This window comes from Equus przewalskii, chromosome 22, assembly GCF_037783145.1.
Source record: "Equus przewalskii isolate Varuska chromosome 22, EquPr2, whole genome shotgun sequence".
Lineage (NCBI taxonomy): Eukaryota > Metazoa > Chordata > Mammalia > Perissodactyla > Equidae > Equus > Equus przewalskii.
Window position 1 is genome coordinate 5615015 of NC_091852.1, and position 23863 is coordinate 5638877.

General features: G+C 41.6%; 1 long non-coding RNA gene and 1 pseudogene across 3 annotated transcripts in view; one reads left to right on the plus strand and one right to left on the minus strand.

The window, feature by feature from the left end:
• LOC139078358 (spermatogenesis-associated protein 31D3 pseudogene) overlaps positions 1-3246 on the minus strand; it is a 4845-nt pseudogene extending 1599 nt beyond the window's left edge.
• LOC103560043 (uncharacterized) overlaps positions 1-23863 on the plus strand; it is a 224494-nt gene that overhangs the window by 158050 nt on the left and 42581 nt on the right. The gene's annotated exons all lie outside the window — the stretch shown is intronic.

The following is a 23863-nucleotide window of genomic DNA, read 5'->3' on the forward strand; positions in this document are numbered from 1 at the left end:
GGACACTAATCCCATCATGGGGACCTCACCCTCTTGACTTCTTTGAAATCTTATTGCCATCTAATTCCCCACCTCCAAATCCCATCACATTAGGGGTTAGGGCTTCAACAGATGAATGGAAGTGGGGCACAAGTGTTCAGTCCGTAACAAGGAGCGAGAGTTCTAGTTATCTATTGCTGTGTAACAAGTCTCCCCAAAACTCAATTGCTTAAGACAGCACAATTTTATTATATCTCAGGATTTTGTGATTAAGAAATTTGAGCAGGACTGAGCTGGGTGATTTCTCTGATCCACATGGTGTTGACTGGGTTCACCCAGTGGTATTCAGCTGATGGCTGGACTGGGCTAGTCCAGGGAATCCAAGATGTCTTCACTCACATGCCTGCTGCCTTGATGGGGATGGCTGGAAGGTAGGACTTGGGGGCCCCCCTCCCTCCACATGTGGTTTCAGGGCCTCTCCACATGCTATTTAGCAGGGTGTTTGGACTTCTTACATGGCAACTTTTGGTTCCAAGTGCAGGTAGAATTACTTCCCAAATAAACTGTACAAAGAAAGTGGGTTTGGGGCGAGGTGGTAAGTTTTGGACATGTTGAGTTTGGGATGCCTGTGAGATGCTGAGGTGGAGATGTTCCGTGTATAGTTGCAAATATGGATCTGAAGCTTAATGGAGACATTTAGGTCACAAATGGAGATTTTGGAGCCCATGAGGTCTCCACTACTTCATAGCCTGAGAATGGATTGCAGAGCTGAGGGAGAGAGTACAGAACAAGAGGAGACTCTGAAAGCTAAAGAACATCCATATTTTAAAGGATGATCCAGAAAGAGATACCAGCGAAGGAGACTGAGGAGGAACATATGGAGCAGAAAGAATGGAACGAGGAGAGGAGAGAGAGACGTTCTGGAAGCAATGGGAGCTATAGACAATAAAAGGGAATGGACCACAGTCTCAAACATCAAGGAGGAAAGAGGATCAGAGGACATTACTGCTCAAGTGCTAAGAGCATTGACACCAGTAAGACTGGGTCAAATCCTGTCCCTGCCACTTGCTGGTTTCATGACTTTGATCAGACTCCTTAACCTATGCCTCAATTTCCTTATCTGTAAAATGGGGATAGTAGTAGTATCTATACCATAGGGCTGTTGTTTAAATGAATTAGTCCACATTTTCAACAGATGCAACTGATCTTTTTACTATTCCATGATTTAAAGAGTTTGAAAAGGTCCATAGGTCTGACAACCAAGAGATCTTTAACCTTAGAACAGTTTGGTGATAATGTGAAATTTTTATGGCTTGACAGCAGCTGTTACCAGCGGTAAAATCCATTGTAACAAGATTGAAGGAATCTCATAATTTCCCTTACAATTGCACTTTGGTATCCTGATGTACTTTAAAATAAACAACAGTAAATGTTTTTACACCCTCTATTGCATTTTCAGACGACTGCTGCTTTTTCTTAGGTGAACAGTAAGGATTGTGTGGATGTAGAGCAGGGGCTGGAACACAAGGGTCAGGCTTGCCCCATCTATTTTTGTAAATAAAGTTTTGGTGGAACACAGCTACTTCTATTCAGTTACATATTGTCTGTGGCTGCTCTCATGTTCCACCAACAGAGTCAAGCAGTTCTGACAGAGACCATGTGGACCACAAAGCCTAAAATATTTACTATCTATTCCTTTACAAAAAAAGACTACTGCTTCTGCTTTCTTAGGCTTCCTGTTGCCACTTCTGTTTCCTACAGGGTTTCTTCTCCTGGCTCTTGCTTCTATTTAGCTCATCCCCGAGAACCTAGAATGCAAAGGCAGTTACGGCTGAAGGAGGAAAAAATACTACATGGAAGCAATGAAGATTTTTTTACGCAGATTGACTTCCAAAAGGACACTCACCTTTGAGTGTACCTGATATACAGATATTTTTGTTGTCGGTGGTGGTGTTGTGTGGTCGATTTTATTGAACCTGGAGTGGAAACCATTGTTGCTGTAGCTAAATCACTAGGCCTGGCCCTCACTTCACTGTCCACTGTTAGGCTGCATTCATTCAGATGGCGTTCTTTCCCCTAAAAGAGGCCAAAGGGCCTAGAAATGGCATAAATTGGCTATATAAAGCAGGGACTGAGTTAGTCTGGGGCTTTGTCCAGGGGAGACGTGAGAATCAGGCATCTTTTTAGGGCTGTGTTGGGAACTTGTCAGATTTTGGATCTCGTTACTCAGAGGGAGAAACAAGCTCCTGTTTGGGGAGGTACCTTCATTCTGTTTAAAGCCCCATTGGATATTTGACACATTTCTCTGGGCTACAGATTATTCTGCTTTAGGGCATCAAGGGTTTTGAGAGAGAGAACCGAGAGGTGTGTAATTTATTCTGTAATCATAGGCTGAATCCATTTCAACAGAATCCCAACATTCAGAGATAACTAAGTGTTATATTGCTTACATTTGGGAGACCTTTTTTTGGTGTCATCAGCTACCAAATTAAAAATCAATCTACTTTGTCACAAATCACCACCTCGCACCCACCCTCTTTTGCCCCAAACAAACCAAAATTAAAAAGTACCCAAAAAACGCACAATTTCTAGGATGTGGTAGAGAAAATGACCTTCTTAGGGCTTACTGCAGCTGGGCCTAGCAAATTACAAAGAAAGAAACATCTGTTGGCAACATTCTGGTCCTTCAGGTTCAGAGAATGTGGACCGTGAGGGCTGACTGAAGGACTCTTAGGGTCCTGGACTCTATTGCCCCCGCCCCAAGGTCCCAGGTGAGGGAATCAGGGCCTAGAGGGTTCAGGCCTCTCTCTGCTTTTCACCCTTTTGTGTAGCTCCTTCTGCTCCTCCTGTTTTTCTTCAAGCTGCTGTCAATCAAAATGCATTTGTTCTAAGAAATCACTTGAAAAGTGTTCAGGCCAGATGTCACTACTGAAAACCCTGTTCAGTTGGGCCCTCTCACAGGGGCCTTGCAGGTTCCCAGGGCTCAGGCCTAAGGCAAAGCAACCCCAAGGGAAGGATTTGAAACATCACGGAGGGCAGTTTCTTGGGGAGACTTAGGGAGGCTGTCTCAGGTCCGGTTCCCTGGAAGCAGATCCTGAGATGAAAACTCCAGTCTTAGTAGGAAGTGTTCCCAGGAAGAGACTCACAGGAGAGGGGGGATTGGGACAGGGAGGAGAAGGAGGCCCTGCAAGTGTGGATGGCGGCACAGTCGTGCAGATGGGAACATGGGCTCAGGCCACAGAGGAGCCCTGGAGCAGTGGAGGTCATGCCTGAGAGTTTTCCCGGCCCAGGGGCGAGGGAGCAGAGGTGTCTGTCCTCCCACCCTGTCAGCTGTTAGTTAAGAGCTGCCCTGCTGTTGGTGGGGGAGTGGGGAGGCTCACCTCACCCTGCAGTGGACTAAGTGACCTGAGGGCAGCCTTCCTGAAAAGAGTGGGATGGCTGTGTACCTAAAGGGAAGGGCACCCGAGGGTCCTAGGCAGAGCCTTGACAGTGCCTCTGCGGACGCCTTCCTGAGCCTTCACATCAGGCTGAGGGAGGCAGCCACGGGGTCATCTTACTCCCCAAGGTCAGTCGGAGAATCAGCGGTTGAATCTTAGCTTCCTTAGCCTTTGCAATTTTTATTCTCAATGAGAGTTGAGGAAATGAAGGTTTCAGCTACAGTAAACAGCCACAAATTCAGATATTTGGTTGGCAGGCTTTCCTTTCTGCCTGTCTTAGGGAGTATCAGTCTCCAGTACGGAAACAGACTTTAAAAATAGCGTATATTCCAAGTAGCAATTGAAAGCAAAGTAGCAGTGCAATAAATGTTCTGAGCTTCATATCTAAGCAGCAAGTCACTAGATCGTGGTTATTTTCTCACAGGCGTGTTATCCGTCTGTACCTACAGTAACAGCAGGGGCTGTTGGTGTAGAACAGACTCAACTTCATTGCCAGACCCTAACTCTGAAAGGAAAAATGAAAATGGGGAGGAGAATTATCTGACCATGCAGAGCAGAGGGCAGGTGGGGCGGGGAGTGAGAGAGGAAGACACCACTAGTAAGCGGCAGAGCTGGGGTTCAAACCCAGGCCTGCTGGCTCCTCACCTGGATGGCAGTGTCAGCCCTGGGTGCTCAGCTGGATTTGGCATCTGCCTGTTATGTATGAAATTCTTCCTCTTGAGTCTAAATTATGTGAAATCCACCCTTATCCTCTTAGTAGAACTTACCTTTCTTTCTTTTTTTTTAATTGAATTTTAATTATTCATCTAATGCACCAATAGATGTAAAAAGTTTGAGTTAAAACATCACAGATGAAACAACAGGAAAGTTATGGTTTCCTCTGACCAGCACCCCTGAATTCCTGTTCTCTCCCTGTTACCCACCCTCACTGGTGTCAGTTTAGTGTGTATCATTTCACATCTTTAGAAATACATTTAGATGCTTATTCTGTATTCTTTGAAAATGGATGGTAGTGTTTTGTACTTTTTATTTAAAAAAGAAAACGTATCAATTGTATGATACCATAGTTCAGAAGCTCCCAAACTTTCTCCGTATATGGCTCCCTTAGTATCTTAGTAACTATTTCCTGGTGCCCTGGGTCAAAAGGATATTTATAAGAGTTAGATCCAAGCAACTTAGTAAGTATTTAGGTCCTAACATGGCCATTATGGCCTTAGTGGCCAATTGAAACATTAAACACAGGAAAATAGTATTTTCAGTTCATTCTTAAACACAATTGCTTACTAACAGGAGGTGTGTGCCTGTCGGGCACTCCGTGGCTTCTCAAACCCTGGGACCAGATTAGATACTGACACAGTCCTTGCCTGTTCCACATCTATTTCTGCATGCTACTTAATCACAGCAGCCACTAGAAACCCATCTTTGCGAAAAGTATGGTATCAAAGGAATATCGCATGATCTAATGTTGCAACTATGGACTTCCTCCAGCTCATGGTTCACATGGTGTCCGACAGACGTCTAGTATAGCTGTTTCCCTGGGGCATTTCCGTGCGTGATTTGGAAACTAACTGTGGCCATAATTACAAATTTTGCAGCTCACCTTTTCTATCCCACAGTGTGCCTCAGAGATCTAACCATATTCCACATAAAGATCTACCTCATATAAAACACTGATGCACAATCATCCAGAATATGAACAGACCACAGTTGTTGGTTTGCTTTTTTTTTTTACCATTTGCCTGATAATGCCATTAATGTTATTTCTAATATTTTGTAATTTTATGTAATATCACAGTGAAAATCCTTCTTACGTTCCTCTTTGTTCATGTAGGCAAATTAGAGAATAAAGGAACTGCTGGGCCATAGGCCAGTCAGGTTTTTAAACGTTAGTACATACAACAGGTTGAGCTTCACCCTCTTTGATGAAATGATTTCCTGTAACCCCTTGAAACATGGTTACCGCTGGCTTATTTTCCTTAGGGCTCTGTACCCCATAACTGTCCCACTGGGAAGAAGAGCTGTCCTGGAGAAGTATGTCGTGATCACTCTGTGGACATAGGTAACTGAGACACACGAGGCCTGGGAGGCAAGGACAGGATGTGAACAGGCCGAGAGGAGGAAGGTCGAACGGATCACAAAGTGCGGGTGTTTCCTAGGACAACGAGGAGGCCAGTTCATTTAGGGAAAATAGTTGATTTAGGACGCAGGTTGTGAATACCTTGCAGGCATTCCTCAAATGTTCCCTACCCCTCCAGGCAGACACAGCCAATCCATCATGGCTCTCATTCCCACCGAGCCTTCACCCAGTCTTGGGATCCTCCTCACAGCCCTGGGAGATGGCCGTTGACTAACTAGTGTGGGCACACCAATGAATCTCACCTGTCATCCCTGGAGGCAGCGAAAAGGTGGAGAGGTAGGTTGAAGCTAGGCAGAGAAGGGCCAAGGAGTTCAAAGAGTGCCAAGCAAAGAGAATTTGGAAAATATATTTATATTTCAGACTTTATTGGCAAGATGACTGGTGATCCTCCCTCTGTGAGACAATAGCAATAGGTATTGATCTCTGCATGCTATTTGTTTTCTCCCTGTAGTTCTAAATTATGCTATTTATTTATTTCTGGAAAAGTGATTTCATCACCAGAGGCCCCTTTTATTATTCTCTTCCGTGAGTCCCATATATCGAATGACGTCTCTCCCAATTAAACTGTACTTATTAGGTAACAACAGCATCAAGAAACAAGGATTGATTATTTTTCATATGCCTGTATATAATGTTTATTAACTTTTAACATCCTCACAACAACCCTACAAGGTAGGCACTATTACTATTCCCATTCTATACTTGTGGAAATTGAGACACAGAGAGGTTAAACACGTTTCACAAGGTGATATGGCTGGTAAGTTGTGTAATCAATACATTTTCTCCTGTTCAGTGTAAAGACCAAGCATAATTTCTGATTACAAGGAATAACAAAAAGTAGAGTAGTGGTTTCCAGGGGCCAGGAGGAAGGGGAGACCGCAGAGTTATTGTTTAATAGATGCAGAGTTTACATTTTGCAAGATGAAAAGAGTTCTGGAGATGGATGGTGGTGATGGTGGCACACCGTTATGAATGTATTTAATACCACGCAACTTTATGCTTAAAAAGAGTTAGGATGGTGAATTTCATGTTATACGTATTTTACCACATTAAAAAAAATCGGCAAAAATGGAGATAACCAGGGTTCCCAAAATGAGTTCATATAATTTTGGCCAGAAGCAAAAATACTTGCAATTTTAGTTTGTTTGTGCAGCATGTCAGGGGTAAATGTATGGTTTTCTGTTAGATTCTTCATGATTTTGAAATAGTTAAAAGACCTCCCCATTCTTGTTTTTGTAGACTGGATTGATCTGACACCCTGGACTGGAAACTACTGATTTGACCCCTCAACTTTTCAGTTTCTGTGGAAAGAGGCAGTGTTCATTGAGCAGAATACTGTACATTATTCTCGACCCATCCACAGGGCACATGACCAAGGTCATGAGTCTGTGTTCTGGAATCCCACTGCATGCTGGCTTCAACATTTATTCACCGGGGACCTTAGGCAAGTTGTATAACATCCTGATCCCCAGATTTCTCATCTGTAAGTGGGACAGTGAAGATAGCCCATGGAAATTCCTGGAATAGCACCAGGCACTTAGTAAGCACTCAGAAAATGTTGGTTCTTATTAAACTTTATGGTTTTGTATTTACATCAAACAATGGGGATAATATAGAAACTCGAGCTTGCTGCATGACACAAATGAGACAGAGTGAGGTATTAGCACTCAACTGATGGTAAGTTCCCTCCTCTTCTTTCCTCCCCAGTATCAAGAGGGCAGGCACCCCCTAAGTGAGGGCTCTCTGACCTCTTGATGCATAGCCAACAGTACCCCTCTTATGTCTTTATAAATTGAAGGTGTATAAAGTGACACTTCCTAACGTTCCCTAAGTAGCTTCAGGGACAACTTGGTTAGCAATGTCAAAAGCGGCCTGGTTCTCAGCATGTTGGAGTGACCTTCACACATGGTACAGAGAGAGCCAGCCACTGGGACCAGCATGGTATCTGCTTCAAACACCTGTCACTAACACAGTTCTGTGCTTCCCAGGTCTTGGTGCTTCCTTGTTTTGTGACAGAGCTAATTTTTCTTCTTGATTACCTCAACCCTCTGAAATAAGATATTTAAAATCATTTCTTCCTCCTGACCATAGAGGAAGAATTGCCTGTGTGCGACAGGGCTAATGTGGGCTTGGCCCACTATTAACCTGAAGGGAGGCTGCCCAGAAGGGGAGCAGGGTGCTGATGCTGTCTTGGACTGTGACTCTTTGAGGTCATGGATGTCAGAGTCTTTAGCCATCTGTGGCTTGCCCAGAGCAATGGAGCTCAAAGAATCACCTAGGAGATTTCTGGGAAGATGGTGGTGTAGGAGGACTCTGAACTCACCTCCTCCCATGGACACAAGACGTTTACAACTACCCTTGGAACAATTAGCCTGGAGAGAGAACTGGACATTGGATTTAAAAAAGCCCCCATAAGGACAGCACTGACTGAGCTGGAAGAGACAGAAATTCCTTTCTGGAGAGGAAAAAGCCACATTCTAAATGTGGCACTTGATGACCAGGAGCAATTTTAAGGGATGAAGCATTCCCTGGATGAGCAGGGGATCTAAGCAGCAGAGCTTTGTCACAAGCAGCTTTTGAACTCAGCACAGCTAAGGCAAGTGTCATAATATGTGGCTTTGCTGCCTGTTAACAACAGGGGCAAATACCACCAGAAGCATCGAACCTAAGGGAAAGAAAAAGCCTGCTTTTAAAGGGCCCATGTAGAAATTCACCCTTTTGCCATTCTTATTTAATGTAGTGTTGGAAGATCCTAGCCAGAGCAATCAGGCAAGAAAAATAAATAAAAGGGATCCAAATTGGAAAGGAAAAAGTGAAACTGTCACTGCAGATGACATGATTTTATATATAGAAAATCCTAAAGAATCCACCAAAAAACTTTTAGAAATGATAGATGAATATGGTAACGTTGCAGGATACAGAATCAACATGCAAAAATCAGTTGCATTTCTGTACACTAACAATGAAGTAGCAGAAAGAGAAATTAAGAATAAAATCCCATTTACAATTGAAACAAAAAGAATAAAATACCTAGGCATAAATTTAACCAAAGAGGTGAAAGTCCTGTACACTGAAAACTATAAAACATTTTTGAAAGAAATCGAAGACGCACAGAAATGGAATAATATTCCGTGCTCTTGGACTGGAAGAATTAACAGTTATAATGTCCATAGTTCCTAAAGCAATCGACACATTCAATGCAACCTCTATCAAAGTTCCAACATTTTCCACAGAAGTAGAACAAAAAGTCCTAAAATTTATATGGAATAACAAAAGACCCCAAATAGCCAAAGGAATCCTCAGAAAAAAGAACAAAGCTGGAGGTATCTCACTCCCTGGTTTCAAAATATACCACAAAGCTACTGTAACAAAAGCAACATGGTACTGTCACAAGAACAGACACACAGATGGGGGCCGGCCCAGTGGTGCAGTGGTCAAGTTCGCATGTTCCACTTTGGCAGCCCAGGGTTCACCAGTTTGGATCCTGGGTGCAGACCTATACACCACTTGTCAAGCCATGCTGTGGCAAGCAGGCATCCCATATATGAAGTAGAGGAAGATAGACGTGGATGTTAACTCAGGGCCAGTCTTCCTCAGCAAAAAGAGGAGGATTGGTGGCAGATGTTGGCTCAGGGCTAATCTTCCTCACAAAAAAATAAAAATAATTAAAAATTTTTTAAAAACCAGACACACAAATCAATGGAACACAATCAAGAGCCCAGAAATAAACTCACCTATATATGGAAAGCTAATTTTTGACAAGGGAGCCAAGAACATACATGGGAGAAAGGAAAATCTCTTCAATAAATGATGTTGGGAAAAGTGAACAGCCACATGCAAAAGAATGAAAGCAGACTACTATCTTACATGATACACAAAAACTAAGTCAAAATGGGTTAAAGACATGAATGTAAGATCTGAAACTGTAAAACTTCTGGAGAAAAACATAGGTGCTATGCTCTTTGACATCAGTCTTAGCAGCATATTTTCAAATACTATGTCTGACCAGGCAAGGGAAACAATGGAAAAAATAAACAAATGGGAGTACATGAAACTAAAATGCTTCCACACAGCAAAGGAAATCATTGACAAAATGAAAAAACAACCTAACAATTGGGAGAAGATATTTGCAAACCATTTACCTGACAAGGGGTTAGTATCCAAAATACGTAAACAACTCATACATCTCAACAACAACAAAAAAACAACCCAACTTAAAAATGAGTAAAAAATCTGAACTTTTTTTTTTGAGGAAGATTATCCTTGAGCTAACATCTGCCGCCAATCCTCCTCTTTTTGCTCAGGAAGATTGGCCCTGAGCTAACATCCATGCCCATCTTCCTCTACTTTATATTTGGGATTTTTGCCACAGCATGGCTTGCTAAGCAGTGTGTAGGCCCACACTTGGGATCTGAACCAGTGAACCCCAGACCACCAAAGTGCAACATGCAAACTTAACCACTGTGCCACCAGGCAGACCCAAAAAAATCTGAACATTTCTCAAAGAAGATATACAAATGGCCAACAGCCACATGAAAAGATGTTCAACATCACTACTTATGAGGGAAATGCAAATCAAAACTACAATATCACCTTATGCCTGTCAAAATGGCTATAATTAACGTGACAAGAAATAACAAGTGTTGGAGATGATATGGAGAAAGGGAACAGTCATAGACAGCTGGTGGGAGTGCAAACCGAGACACCCACTATGGGAAACAGTATGGAGATTCCTCAAAAGATTAAAAATAGAACTACCGTATGATCCAGCTGTTCTACTGCTGGGTGTTTATCCAAAGAACGTGAAAACACAAATTTGTAAAGATACGTTGAACCCCTTTGTTCATTGCAGCATTATTCACAATAGCCAAGACGTGGAAACAAACTGTATACCCATCAAGCGATGTATGGATAAAGAAGATGTGGTATATATACACAATGGAATACTACTCACCAACAAAAAGATGAAATCTTGTCATTTGCGACAACATGGTGGACCTTGAGGGTATTATGTCAAACGACATAAGTCAGAGGGAGAAAGTCAAATACTGTATGATTTTGCTCATAAAAAGAAGATAAAAACAACAATAACAACAACAAACAAACACATAAATAGAGAGATTAGGTTGGTGGTTACCAGAAGGGAAGCTTGGAGGGAGGAGGCTGCAAGGGGTGACTGGCACATGTGTATGCTGATGGACGGTAATCAGTCTTCGGATGGTTAACATAATGTAATCTACACAGAAATCAAAATATAATGATGTACACCTGAAATTTATATAATGTTGTAAACCAATGTTACCTCAATTAGAAATAAAAAGAATCACCTAGGAGTCAACTGAAGCCACTAGAACCTCCCATTTCATTGTGTCATCTCCCCCCATCCTTCTCTCCCAGCAACTGTATGACTCAAATACTCCTCTGACAGTGTTAGTTTGCTGTAATTTACACCCTTGCCTGTGGTGTTGTTATTGCCAAATTGCTCATGTTGATCTTCAGAGGGTGGAACCCTGAGGAATATCTATGGTAATCAAGGCTGTACTTTGAAAAAAGAAAATCTTTCTTAAATTCCTTTCAGTTACTAGGTGTGCATCATACGGTCCAGCTATTTGATCCACAATCTTTGCTTTTTTTTTTTTTTTTCTCCCTAGCATTGGCTTGACCCTAACAAGTCCATCTTCAAGCAAATGAAATACAAGTGTTGATCCGTGGGTTTACTTTTGCTGTGAAATGTCCAAGGATAGATACTGTTTCTTCAGTTTCCCCTGCCGGGGAAGAAATGGATGGAGTTGAAGATCTGTGGGCGGGTGGAGTTTCTCTCTCCCGTGAGAGCTATGTAACATCTCCTCTCTTATTTGCTGGCCTGGGTCCTCCTTAAAGTCATTATTCTTATAGATTCCTGTGTCTTCCCCTCCCCATCATCTTACTCATTTATTTTAGATTCGAAGAGGGGTATTAGAATTGGATGGTTAAGTATCTGGAAACGTAATCGCCAGGTGCCTGGTTTCTTTTGATGGTGAGGTTGTTATAGTAAATGGTTCAGGATGGGAGGTTCAGTCTTGGGGACATGAGTGAAGCAGATATGTTTCAAAACTGAAATCTTGCTAGTCACTTTACTGAAGATTGCATGATTCTTTTCCACCCATCAAGCTCTCTAAAATAAATATGTTTTCTGGGTAATTGTTTTCAAGCTCTGGTGTTCTGAACTGCATTTTTTTGTTTTTTTTTGTTTTTTTTTTTTTGTTTTCCTGATGAGCTCGTGGAGAAGTCAGCCTGGGAAACATCTCCCTAAAAATATCTGGTCATCCCCTGGGGGCGTTGGGAGGAGGGTGTTCACTGGTGGTCTTGGGTGGCATGATGTTTTGTCCTGGTCACTGTGCCAGGCAGTAGCCAGCCTGCTTTTATGTCTGTTTGGAGGAGAGCTCCTGAAACGCACCTCAAAAATTCATGGCCTGCCCTGAAATCCTTCTATCCTTCATGTCAGCTTTCCCAGGGCTCTGAAATGTAGGCAACAAATGAGTTTCTCATCAGAGATCAGATTAGCACATATTATGTCACTTGCTTTCATTCAAGGGATCTTTCTTTTCCAAATACGAGGAAATTATTTCCAGGCAGAGTTTTTAAGTGGGAGAAGGAAGAAACTGAACATGTATGGCAAACTAGCGACCAACATATCTCTCCTTTAACTATCTTCTTTTCCCTTCTTCCCCCCTCCATTCTCCTCTTTCCCCCCTCCCTCCTCCTGTGTCTCCCCTATTCCTCCCCCTTCCCTCACCCACCCCTCATGAGCAGACTCTGTCTGGCCAGTGCAGGGAAGTCAGCGGCTTGTTCTGGTGTAGGGTACCCACGGCTGCTGTGGACGATGGATGCTGCAGAGAAAGGGTAGGAAAGGTGTGAGATTGAAAACAGGGGCAGCATTGCACGTGGGAGGTCCAGCGAGGTCAAACTGTTGGGGAGAGGCTGGAATAGAGTTGGGACAAGCATCCGAGAAGAAGTAACAGTACAGAGGTAATCAGGAGGCTCTGTGTACAGCAATGTGCTGGATAATGAGAATGAATGCACATGCCTGAGAAAAACAGCTGTGCCCAGCTTTTACCCCTTAACTACCAAGTTTTGATATTTGTGTTTATATATTTTAAAATATTTGGACAATTTTACGGTAAACATTTATAATAAACGGTCCTTTGGTGATTAAATATCATGAACTATTTTTTAAGGCCACACACAATTTTGAAATATAAATTTATCTCTAAAGTAAGATGTATTTCAACAATTAATAGATTTTAAAAAATTAAATTTGTGAAGACTTTGTTGCTTAAGAGCTTTGCTGCTACAATTAGTAAATCTGAACAACCAATGCAAAACTTACAATGTTTCGTAAAAGTGGTTTAAAGATTGACCTGTGACTCCTGGCGAATTTCAACCTAATGACAACTGGAATCTGAATTGGGGAAAAAAGAATTGTGTTAGATTCAATCTCTAAACCAGACATGGTGACTCACCAACTGTGTGAACTGGCAAGGGTCTTACCTGTCACCTAGACCCCTGTTGTTAGGACATGAACATGCATGAACAAAAATTATGTAATTTTCTCAAGATCACAGACCTAGTTTTGTTATTGGTGGTGATGATGTTTTCTAGTATCAAGAATTTCTGTGTTCTTTTATGCATGTCCTGGAAATGTTAACTTTAATGTAAACCACAAAAAAATTTTAAACTAGGGTTTATATATTGCTGACACAGAGAAACTCGATCCAACCCCTGGGACTCATCTGTGAATTTACCAAAAAATCTGGTTGCAGAATCCAGAAAGCTTCCCCCTTGGTATGGGGATGTCTTTTAAAGTCTGACTGCCTTTGAGTAGGCAGGGAGGGTGTCATTCTTCAGAGTAACATTTTCTTGTATTCGCATCTCACTCACTGGTGAGGACCAACTTTCAGGTACTTTGCCCTGAGTTTATTAAGATCTCTCTGACTATGAGTGTTCCAGGAATGGTGTTTTCCAGGGTTGGCTGAAGGTCAGCTGTCCTGATTAACAAACTCCAAACAAGGGCACTATTATGTCTTACTAGTATTTTTTAAATAGTTTTTTAGTACAGTCATGTGCCGTGTAACAACATTTTGGTAAATGATGGACCGCATATGAAACGAAGGTCCCATGAGATTAGTACCATATAGCCTAGCTGTGTGGTAGGCTATACTACCTAGGTTTGTGTAAGTACACTCTATGACGTTCGCACAAGGACGAAATCACCTAACGACACATTTCTCAGAATGTGTCCCCGTCATTTAGCAATGCATGAGTGTAATATCATGTTTGTACAGTTCCCAAAAGTTGAGAAAAGTGATGAATGAAAAGTAAAACTATTTACTTTCTCCTCTACCTTGTATCTCCAAGCCCACCCCAAAGAAATAACTATTGTCAGCAATATTTTATATATTCTTCTGGGAATTTTTAGATATATTCAAACTCCCCCACCATAAGTAAGGCCTTTTATAAACAAAAATGAGACTATCCTCTATATATTATTCTTTACCTGGTTATTTTTTCTTAACAATTTTAAAGATTTTTCAATATCAATGATTGATGATTGGTCTCATTTTGAAAATGGTTTCTGGTAGTTAATTGTATGCATGTATATAATTTACTTATTAATGGACATCGATTTTGTTTCTATTATTTTGCTATTATAAATTATGCTCATTAAGCATGCTTATATGTACATTATTGCATCTTGTGCAAGTATATCTGTACTAGAAATCCCTAGGTGTGCAATTGTTGGATCAAAAGGTATACACATGTTACATTTCCTTAGTAATAGATATCCATCCAAACAGCTTATAGTAATTTACCCCACTAATGTTAGATGAGAGTGCTCGTTTCCCCAAAACCTTGTTGAAAGGAGGTACAATCGACCATATTTTTATGTTGACCTAAAATTTATTAAAGAAGAGAAATATTTCATTGAGAAACTAATTAATTGGACAGTTATGTAATTGGATATACATTTTCAAGTTGGGAAACTTCTTCAACCAAAGTCTTATTGCTCCTCTAAACTTAGGAGTCACTTTAAATTTAATTTTTTCATGGACATATGGTAAAATTGACTTTATTTTGGTGTATAGTTCTATGAATTTTAACACATAGACAGATTTGTGTAACTACCACCACAGTCAGGATACAGACCAGATCCATCACCCCAAAAATCTCCCTTTTGTAGTCAGAGCTTCTTCCCCTAACCAGTAGGGACCACTGATCTGTTTCCATAATCGATATAGTTTTGTGTTTTGAGAATGTCATATAAATGGAATCAAATAGTATGTCATCTTTTGAGACTGGCTTCTGGAACTCAGCATTGATAACTCTGAGATTCACCGAAGTTACTACTTTTATCAATACATGACACAGAAACTCAATGAAAATACAAGTTGGTCTTTGAAAAGATCAAGAAAATTGACGAAACTCTAGCAAGGCTGATGGAGAAAAACAACAGAAGACACAGATTACCAATATCAGGAAGGAAAGAGAGGATATCACTAAGACCCCACAGAACAACTCTAGGTACATCAGTTTGCCAGCTTAGGTGAAATGGACCAATTCCTCAAAAAACCATGAATTACCAAAACTCACCCAATATGATATACATAATGAGTAGTTTTTACCTGTTAAAGAAATTTGGTTACAAACCTTCCAGGAAAGAAATCTCTGGCCCCCTGGATGCTGCTGATATTACTGCCAGAACTCCCTTTTCTGCTCCTCAAGCCTTAACTAGGAGAGTCTCCAGGAGCCTTCTCTGTCCAGTTTGATGCCCTTTCAGGTGGCTCCAAGTTCTGTCCGGAGATACCAAAGGGAAAAGCATGGTGAACTCAACACTGGTTCAGTGGTCCTTTGAATTCTTGTTTTCTTTTTCAATCTACCTGCCACTGTTTACTTTCCAGAGTTCTAAATAGCTGCCACACATATTCTGTCCAGATTTGGTACCTGCATTCAGTGAGAGAGACAGGATGGGGTACAATGAGTCCATCCTACCTAGAACTGGAACCTTAAAATCAAACTTTTAATCATTCTTTGTCTCCTAGGTAAAAATGCAGATATGCAGCATAATTTGCCTGGGCAGCTTTGAGGGAATGTCTTTCACATTTCCCTATTCCATCATTGCATGTCCATAGGTACAAAAGTGGACTGAACTGTTGATCTTTGTTTTTTTCTTTTTCTTTCAAGAATACTCACGTAATAGGTTGCATGTAAACAGTGTTAAATGAAGTGGCGTATTTGGAAGTTTAGTTTTCAGAGTTCTTGCTTTCTGTGTAGGAATGTTACTCTGTAAGACACAGTGATTCTTCTCACTTAAAATCTATAGCTTTTAACCTTATCCCCAAAACTGTGCAACATAGCCCAGTGTGTGTACACGTGGTGGCACACATCAAGAGGACAAAGATTACGTGTCTGACAGGATCCACATAACCACACAAATCAAATTAGCATGAAAAAGATTTAAAAACTTACACACTATGACTCAGATGTGCAGAAATGTAATATTGTTTCCCCATGACTGAATTCAACTTGCTATGAGCTTCTATTTCCTCTGAGGGCAAAAAGTTTAGTCTTGCCACTTCAGGGTAACTCAGGATCTGCCAGTTTAGAATTTGATCCCTTTCAGCAAAATCATAATTTAAACATAGTCACTTGAATGTGCATAAACTGTATTGGGGGTATTTTTCCCACATTAAGAGCTTCCCCATCCCCAGAATGGCATCCTGAGGCAGGGGAAGCTTACATACCATCATAGCAGTGAGTGGGGCATCTCTCTTGTGCACAGTCCTACCCTGGCTTGTCTTATGTGGTTTGGCCTTTGATTGCTGGCCTCTTTCTCCACTGCACCCTCTCTGAGTGTAACTGGTCCCACCTGGACATTGAGTGTGCACTGGCACATGCTGTCACAACCTGTGGTTGCCAGCATGGTCTGTCCTGCACGTTTGTAGACTCTGCCCTTTGTGGTCAGCACTCCAGGTCTCTTTCACTCATTGGTTCTCAGAACTTCTGTATTCACCACTGGGACAGGCAGAAACTGCTCAGCCTCTTCTGTGCCATGCTTCAGCCTCGGGGAAAGTTGCATATACTCGCTAAGGCTTCATCTCTGCTTGAACACACCGTGCCACCATTTCTTCAGTGTTCTCCGCTCCGAACAGAACACTTCCCCTAAACTGCTCTGAGACTTCTTTGTCTTGCCCCTACACCTCACTCCATTCAGCCAAGCCCGGGGTGCTGAGGGGTACGGGATTCCTTCTCAGAGCTCCAGATCCTGTCTTAAACTTGGTGTTGTCCTCTCTGGATCTCTCCAAGCTCTCCACCTGACCCCCTCCAAACCCCTCCCAACAACTAATAATGGCTTTTGTCCTTGGATACAGGATTAATATCCTAAAACAATAGCTTTTTATACTTAAGCAGTAGCTATTTCTCAAATTTAATGGGGAAAAGTGCTATCATTTACAATATCAATAACATAAATTGCTTATAAATAAACATACAATAAATGTGTAAGATCTATAAAAATAAAACTGTGAAATTGTACTGTGGAGGCACTGTAGAGTAGATTTTACAAAGTGCTCAATAAAGTGAGACTTTCCATGTTTCTGGCTAACATTGTTAATAAAGTCAATTCTTCACAAATTAATATATACATTCAAATCAAAATTTCAATGAGACTCTTTGTGACATTTAATAAACTGATTCTAAGGCTAATCTGCAGAAGAAAGTCCTCAAGACTACTCAGTAAATATGTAAAAAAACAACTATAGGTCCTTGTTCTATTAGATAGCAAATCAAGGCCTCATGATGGACACACATGGTGATTAATGTGGACTCAGGAAGAGGAGAAGAGTCAGTTCAACAGAAAAAACCCTCCCGAAGTGACCCATTATGTATGGGAATATGGGTTATGATAAAGATTGTATATCAGAAAAGGAAAGATAGATTATTCAAGGGGTAAGTTTTGGATTACTTTTCCACTTGGAAAAAAAAGCTAAAGACACATCTCTTGTATGAAAGTACTTCTAAATTCCAGATAAATTCAAAAGCCCAATGTATTTAACAATCTATAGAAATTTTAGGTAAAACTTTAGGAGTATTTTTTACCAGAATATTTGGTTTGTTCACTTCACAGTGTAGATTCTCAGTAAATATTTGTTGAATGAATCACTCTAACATGAATTATAAACAAATTAAAATACACGAAAAATAGTGAGAAGAACATTTGCCAAAACATAACAAGTAGTAAGATGCAGAGTATGGAAAGTGGGATGCTGCAAACCCAAAGATGTTGCAACAACTCAATGAAAAGACACATTGAAGGAATAAAAATAAGTAGTTAATAAACTTATAAACAGATGCTCAAAATCATCAGTAACAAAGAAAATGCAAATTAAAACAAGATATTTTTGTTTATTATACTGAGAAAATTATAAGTATTGATGATGTCCAGTTGATGAGGATGAGGGCCACACTTCTGGGGGGAATGTATAAGCTGCTACAGCCATTTGAGAGGGTAATTTGGCTATATCTGTCAAGATTAAAATGCCTAGATTCATAGAAATGATCTTGTTGGATCATTTCTGTGAATCTATCTAAAGCAAACTTTATTCCAGCACAGGTAGGTATTATGCAAGGATGTCCATTGCAGCATTGCAGCATAACATTGAGAAGTGGAAGCAATAAAATGCCAAGTAATTTTGGCAAGGATAAATAAACTATGTGGAATACATGCAGTCATTAAAAGGAACGAGGCAGGCATATTATTGACCCTGGAAGATTTATTGGATATATTGTAGAGTTAAAAAAGCAAGTAAAAATACCACATATAGAATGATCCATTTAGATGAAAATAAACAGATTATTTAATATGACTATCTAAGTGCACAGAAGAAAGACTGCAAAGATGTGTACTAATGTGGTTACCTCTGTGGAAGAGAGTGGGGTGGAAGGAAGTGAAGACATCCCATTTACTTATATCTACTTACATTGTACTCAGATCTTTTACAATGAGACTATTTCATATATCACTTGGTAATAAAGAAGAGTAAATGAAAGGAGAGAAAGCTTTAGGCAAGAAGGAAGGAAGGAATCAAAGCGCATTATGCTCTGAGCGTGTACTGTAGAGACAGAGCCCTGGGTGAAAGGAAGCCCGCTTGCAAGTCTTCCGCAGAGGCTCTCTGCTTCATCCTGCCTGCTGCCTGATTAGCCCAGCAGGGTAGTTAAGATCTTCTTCTTGCTCTGTTTACCAGGCACTGGGCTCTGCCAAGCGCCCTGAAGAGACGGGGTGCTTGTACATGGCTTCTGCATGCAAGTCAGGATGGGAGGAACCCCAGCCTCTGCATCATACATGGCTGGCTCAGCCATAAGAGCAACGTTGAGTCAGGTTGCTGGCTGATGTCTGTAGTGCTCCCTCCCTGAGGTTACGATGGCTCTTCCTGGAAGCCTGAGATGGCATGTAATTTCTGTCTCCGATGGTGATATTTGTGAAACTCCATGTTTATGTGTCATTCCGTAGCTTTCTGGCACCCCTTGGGGCTAATCGAATGGACAGTCCCCTTGCTGCAGAATGATTTTTTCAGTGGGGAACATATCTTCTTCTGTAGCACAGAGAGAGTACTAGGAGTGTAGATTTTGTTCTCGTGTAAGGAACAGGAGGAGAAAATGCACAGGTCCCATTCATCAGGCCAGTTTAGTGCCTGCCTCCCAGCTCTGCTCTTTCAATTACTCCCCTTGCTGAGTATATTAGTTTCCTGAGGCTGCCATAACCAGCTACCCACACTGGGTGGCTTAAAACAATGGAAATTTATTTTCTCACAGTTCTGGAGGCTAGAAGCCTGAAGTCAAGGTGTCAGCAGGGCCTTGCTCCCTCTGAAGGCTCTAGGGAAGAATCCTTCCTCGCCTCTGCTAGCCCTTGGTGGTGTCCAGCCACCCTCGGCATTCCTTCCTTGGTTTGTCTTTGCGTCACTCCAGTGTCTGCCTCCATCTTCACATCGCCTTCTCCCTGTGTGTCTCTGTGTCCAAATCTCCCTCTCCTTTCTCTTATAAAGACCTCAGTCACTGGATTCAGGGACCACCCTAACCCAGTAGGACCACTTTCCAACTTAATTAGTTACATATGCAAAGATCCTATTTCCACATAGGGTCACAATCTGATGTTCCGGGTGGGCAGGAATTTCTGGGGAACACCACTCTGCCCACTGCATGAGTGGCCCCCACTTAGATTTCCCACTCTTTAGTATTTATGTTTGCTCCTCTGTGACCTTCATGCTTTTGCTTCATGGCTCATTTTCCCTCCTTTGTGTGTGTGTGCTTTTTGCCGAATTTGAGCACCTGCTTCCGACAGCAGAGCTTCACACTTTTTACTTCTCCACACACCCATGGTGGCAGTAATCCCATCTCTGACCTATTGGGGCAGCCTACCCCATTGTCCTCATTCATATACTTGTCTAGTCAGTCTCCAGTATTTAATTTGGAAGATTTCTTCACCTGGTCCATGGCCTAAGACTAGACTATGTGTGTAATCAGTTCATAATAAATGCTTGTTGACTAGAATCGAAACACTCCTGTTAGGGAGCAACTGCCATGTTCTTTAAAAACAAATCAAGACACACAACTGAACAAAACCCATTTCATAAATCAAATAACCCTAAGTCCCCACCTGCTGTAGTTTAGTTTTGGCTGTGGAAACAAATAATGGTAAGAAAAAACCTTTAATTTTATAGTGTGTAATTCTAAATGACATATGCATTTGATAAGACATGGATTTATAATTTTTAACCTTATCCTTATGGTATGGTTGGTGGTGATATTGATGTCATTTTGATCAGGTACGATAGTGGGTATTTGTGCTTCAGGGAGGACCCGACACTCCTCCTTGTGGGAAGGAGAGTATGTGGCAGGAGTAGTGGAGAAAGCAGAAGGCAAAAGAGCAGAAGCCCTTACATCACTGAGGAGGTACTTCTCAGGGCTTACTTCCTCCTTCAGGAGCGCCCACTTTGTTTCATGACGGGCCAAATTTTTGGCCCATAAAAAGAGTCATCCTTTACTTCCTCCCTTTTCCCTGTAGCTTAAGAACAAGAAGGCATGGAAGTTGGAATGGCAGAGACACTTAGCCACTTAGAGAAGTGGCTCATCCCCAAAAGGGGGTTTTCAACCCTGGACATGACCCATGGAGTAAATGCCAGCTGCCTGATGGAACGTGGGAAGGCTCCTTTTTCAGCTGGTGTGGATACATGCTAATGCTCCAAAGCAGTGCTTTTGACCCCAAACCAAGTACCAGCACATTTAGGGGTGACTTTTCCTCATCCTCTTATTTAATGACTTAAAATCTTAAATGATTGTCTTTCTCCACTGGTTTGGTTTTCCAGAAGGTAGGAAAGAGGATTGTGCTTACCTTCATGGACTTGGTTGTAGTGGGGATAAGACAAGGAACAGAGCTGGGTGGTCTTCTTTTACCCCTTAAATCCTTTCTGCTTTATTCTTCTACACACTTTTAGGATCTCCTAATGTCCTACATAGTTCACTTGTTTATTTTGATTTTATGCCTGTTTACCCATGAGAATGTGTCCTCCACAAAGATCGAATTTTTGTGCATTTATAGCTGCTATTATTTGTACATCTAAATCTGTGCCTGGTACCTAATAGGTGCACAATAAGTATTTGTTGATTGAATTAATTGAACCTTTCACTAGAAGTAGCTGTTCTAGCCAATCCAAGAGTCCCTGAATTTGTTCTCTATAGGACCAGAGGTTTTCAGAATATAAATCCTAGAAATTGCTGTCGTGATTCAGACTGTGGACCTTCTAGAGCAGTATTTGATGGGATGAATGTGATGGTAGGGCCTGGCTGTTCTCCTTGACATCTGCCTCAAAGGTTGAGATCATCATTCATTCATTCATTTGTTCATTCAACCAGACAGGCAGAGAGTCAATCTTATCTCAATAATTAGCTTTGAAAATACAATGCTGAACAAGACATAGAGGTCCATACGCTCATAAATCTTGCCATCCAGAACTAGATCAGCATTTTTGGGGGAACTTATTTATCTTTTCAGCTTATTCCAATCCTGCAATGAAGCATTCCTCAGCTTTACTACTTGCTTTATAATGAAATTGTACATGCAGAGCCTTACGTGAGTTCTTCAAGCAGAAGCGCGCTGCCACAGTGGACTCTTCAGGCCCAGGCGATGGGGTCGAGCTTCTTGTCAGTGCATGTCCCTGGTGATATGCGTGGTTCACTATGTCAGAATCATGTGGTCCTTTTAAATTACAGGGAAAATGTTTTTCTTTTATTGGCGACATGGAATGATGCTGGATCAATGTGAGAGAAAGACACTCTAGGGATATATATGATGATAGAAGAAAACAGACAATTTCAGACTTGAAAAGTGCCTCCTCCTGTTTTACTTGCTGCCAGCTCTCCTCCTTTCTCCGGTAAGCAGTATAGTGGAGAGCACATCACTGGTACCACATATTAATTTCTTCCATGGTCACATCTCAGAAGATGGAGGAAGATGTCAGGAGCTTAGTGACTTTTTCTGTATGACTTAGTGACAGCACATATGAAAAGAATCCAGAGTGTTGGTCTATTGTGAACTCGGAGTGAATCAACACTGAGATGAAGCTCCTGAGGGACAACAACAATTATGTCCAAAATGAGGTCGGTGGTGGTCCCCTCACCTGAGTGGATGTGGCAGCCCCTGGGGCCCCGTGCTGGAGGAAACACAGAGTAGACAAGAATATACCCAGGGTGAGTACACTCAAAACTGTCCCATATGAGGAGCAGTTAAAAGACCTGGGGACGTTTGTTTTATTTAAGACTCAGAAGGACCGCAAGGCTGTCTTCAAACGATGGAACGGCTTTCCGTGTGGGAGAAACATCAGACCATTCTGGAGCCTCAGGTCTTGGCACACGGATGACTGGGTGGAAAGACTTCCTACAAGCAGGTGTAGTCAAAGATGGCTGCCTGGGGAGCTGCCTCTGAGCTATACTCACTACCTGATCCCCTAGGAAGAGTGTGAGTCCTGATCTGGATCCAATGAACTCAGATTCCTACTGAAGCCAGCCTAGGGCACGGTAAGCAGATATGCCGACCAGGTCAAAGACAAAATGACAGCTCTCATTTGGGGCCATCTTCTGTGATCCTCCTTTCCCCAATTTGCCTTCAGTTGGCTTTTATTTTTCTGCTCCTTTTAAAACATCTTCCCATACCTATTGACCCAACAATTAAAATTTGGGAAGTCTGTGTTACAGAAATAAAAATCTAAGTGTTTAATGATATATATCTCCTTGCACATATATCATTAAATACATAGAACAGAATTACATAATTTTATGTTATACTTACATATAATAGAATTTTTGAATTGCAAAAATGTGTAAACAACCTGAATGATGATTAAAAGGGAATATGGTGTATCTATAACATGAACTATTATGCAGTTATTGTGGACATGAGTTAGCTCTCCATCTACCGTCCTAGAGGGATGGACAGAATGTAGAGTTAAGTGAGTAAAGCAAGAGAAACTTATGTGGTATGATCTCATTTTGTGAGAATAAACTGTAAGAAAGAATCCCTCACCCATGCAAGCGTGCTGGCGTGCATTTGTGTGAGGATGGTGAGCGGGTGGAAGAATACAGATGGTGGTGTAACCCTGGTGGAGAGTTCAGGGCGGGGCGAGGACCTGAGGGACAGAAGGGGCAGGAATGGAGACAAAGTGAAGGACAGTGGAAGGAGATGGCTCATGCATCTGTCTGTCTGTCTATCATCTCTCTATCATCTTCATTGGTTGAGCTTAAACTGTATTACTTGTGAGGACTTTAAAAAGAGATAGAAAAAGGAAAGAAAGAAGGAAAATTCTTTTTCTCTTTTGTATGATTTCCATTTTTTGCTGTGCTGCTCCTACAAACACTGTCTCAACCTTTCTGTTAAGGACAACCCAGAGGTTTTAAAGTTAAAAGCCACTAGTTTTAATCCTTTAAGGATGATGACTTAAATTAGAAATATGGGGAATGTGTAAAGAGAAATTTTGTGTGTGTGTGAGGAAGATTGGCCCTGAGCTAACATTTGTTGCCAATCTACCACTTTTGCTTGAGGAGGATTGTCGCTGAGCTAATATCTGTGCCAGTCTTGCTCTGTTTTATGTGGGATGCCCCCACAGCATGTCTTGACGAGCAGTGCTAGGTCTGCACCTGAGATCCAAACCTGTGAACCCTGGGCCACCAAAGTGAAGCACCTGAACTTCACCACTACGCCACTGGGCCAGCCCCAAGAGAAAAT